Raw genomic sequence first — 3119 nt, 5'->3', positions numbered from 1 at the left:
AGCTCTCATCGATAAGACATCTCGATAGGCCTTCGCGATAGCACGGCGCCGCTTGCAATCAGACGTTTCACAACGTCACGAGTTTTGCCAAGACTTCGATATACACACTCGAAGATACAGTACTTCAAATGTTGCGTTTTGCGGCGTTGAATTAACGTCATATTATATTATTACTCGATTGCTTAAAATGTTGCACAAAATTAAGTCGTTAAGAACCAAGTGCAAAATAATAACAGAGACAAAACACGCACACGTTGTAACAAATTTAGATTACGTTTATAGTGCGCATTCAAAGTTGCACTACTTTGATCAATAATCGAGATAAAGCAGATTAATAATGTTTTTGTTATTCCCTCTTTCTTTTTTTCTCTATCCTCATTTGTCTCTTTTCTGTGATTTGTCGGCATAAACCTTCGTAAGCTTTCGTGTCTATTTTGCATCAACAGCACGTAACAAACGCCTTTCGATGATGCATCGTTAATTGCGCACTCGGCAACATTTTGAGAACAGTCGAGGACAAGAGAAGGAGAGACTTGAAAAATAAATATATCAAATAGTTGCAATTGGATAATCAACGGGTTATTTTTTAAAAAAGAAAAGAGAAAAATTAAGAAAAGATTGATTCTGAAACTATAATAATCTAACTCTACATATTTTATACATAGAAACATTTTCTTGTTATGTGCAATTATTTCTCAACCGACGGCAGAAATTTCTTTCCGGCAAAACATCACATTGGAAATTTGGCGCTTGGCAACGTACTTCTCTCGTTTTCATCCGTATAATCTTATTTTCTCTCATTTCTTACTCGCGCATCAGCTTCCCGCACAATATGGCTGTAAAGTACATATATATCACGCGGCACAATAGAGTAACGCGGTAGTCCGGTGCTTAGAGAAAAGAGAGAACATCGATTGTGTTAGCACAGCCTTGATTCTTTCCGTAGCTCGTTTATTGTCGGTCGCATGTCCGCGCGTGACGACAGAAAAACCGCAGAAGGAGCTCAGACAAGAGAGTAAATGCGACAAGAGAGCTGAGCAGACAGGCAAACGAAAGGTAAGAGAGAGAATAAGATTGGCGAACGGCCAGGTTTGTTGAACGCCACGCCCTGGGAAAAGAATAAGCGGAACGGAGAAGAGATACAAATAGATACGAAGTTTAGGACACAAGCTAAAAAATTATTTAATACAACTATTCGGATAACCAACTGGTCAAATGTATAGATATAACAGCTCGATTTCTTCTTTGCCTTGTTCCTGTTTGCCTGTTGCATATGTTCTGTATTATGTAACATCTTTTTGATATTCTAAAGTTTTCTTTTGATATACAGATTAATTTAACGCGTAACTACACTTCGTCAGATGTGTGCAAGAGTAAAACATGTTCTACTTTTGAACATATACAGGATGATTTTGAATAAGTACAGATTTTTCACGGCTTGAGAAAATATAGACAAACATTTTTATCAACAAACATAGAGTTTCTGACGCGTCGTTACTCAACTATGTTTAAGGCTATGTTGAAGGCGCCTAGAAGACTTGTCACACACAAAAGCACTGTAAACTTCCTACTTTCCAGGCGCATTTCTTTATTTATGAACATGTTGCGTGGTGTTCTCTGTCAAGGTTGAGCATTCACAAATAAAATTGTCTCAACCTTCCTGCTCGCGCTTTTATGTAAGTTACTACGCTGAAATCACATTTGCCACGCGTTTCTTTAATTATTTTTTCTATACTAACTATTCGACTAACTATTTGCCAATTGACTCGAGTTAAACTAATGTCTGCTTTATGAAGCAATCATCGTCAAGTACAAGTTGTAATTGTGTTAATGTTTTGATGTCGTAATATGTTTGTAAACGCAATCTTCCATCTCGCTTTCAATCTTAACTTACGCGTCGTATAATGGAATAACGATGTGTCAAAGATCCTATATCTGTTGACAAAACATGTTCGTTTATATTTCTTCTATCGTCCTACAAAAAATCTGTGTTTGTTACAAAATTACGCCGTATACAAATTACAGATAGTTATTAAGAATTAATTGATTTTTTAAAATAATAACAATATGTGTACCATATATTACATATTACATATAGTACATATACCGCTATATGTAAAAACATACTGCGCGCGTGTGTATGTCGAGTGATTTTACTAACTTTTCGATGTTGATCTGATATCTACACGGTCGAAACTTTCTGTCCGCCATTATATTCGCCATTCACGATTTATTCTCAGTACAAGAATATTTAGAAATTCCACACGTCATTCACCTAACCGTGTTTCTGTAATTCTAACTTAATGCTTCTGGATTACACTGTCATAAATTCCGACTGTTCGTGCGCGGTTACACACACATATAAAATGCATCGCTCGTAATATTCGTTTATCTTTCTCGCGACAAATGTATATTAACGCTCTTGTTACGTACAATACAACTTGTAAGCAACAATATTCTCAAAATTTTGTAAAATTTATTGTTTTTGCGAGCTGCATGATGCTGCATGCAAAAATTACAGACCGCATGCGCCTTCAACCACTCCCAAGGTTCATATGTGTGTGTAACTGTAATGACGTCAGTGTACTCCATGATGATATCCGTCGCCGCTTCAGCATTCTTTCCATTTTTTTCCATCGATGCGGTCGTGTTATTTTTTCTTATTCGTCAGCAAGATGTATAACACGCCTGCAGTTTTTCAAAGAAAGTCGTAGAATCCCTGTGTCGCGAACAAACAAAAGTCTTCATCCATCTTCGGTACTGATATCGGTGTATGAGAACGCTTTGTACGCACGAATTCCGTATCCATTCTCGTTCTTTCTCGACCGGTAAAAAAACTTTAGAAAAAGCAGAAAAGCTCATTACACGCGGATATCGCATTTCTCGCTCGCAACTTCGAGAAACGCGACAAAATAATCCTCGAAACTTAGAATTGACTTCATTCAAACAATGTTACTTATTTATACGAAGTAAGAGAAATGTTTTGTATAAGACCACGTTTAGAGCAGGTTTCTCTCCGAAGTTATGATTTGAAACGATTCTTATCTTATAGATGAGACAATGCGCAAATACGCGTAATGCATCTTTGTTGAAAGTTTTAGATAACAACAACAGCGCGC

The sequence above is a fragment of the Pseudomyrmex gracilis genome, unplaced genomic scaffold, assembly GCF_002006095.1.
Source record: "Pseudomyrmex gracilis isolate BER0280 unplaced genomic scaffold, ASM200609v1 scaffold_9, whole genome shotgun sequence".
Classification (NCBI taxonomy): domain Eukaryota; kingdom Metazoa; phylum Arthropoda; class Insecta; order Hymenoptera; family Formicidae; genus Pseudomyrmex; species Pseudomyrmex gracilis.
The sequence above is the reverse complement of the archived record's forward strand: the minus strand, read 5'-3'. Positions refer to the sequence as shown.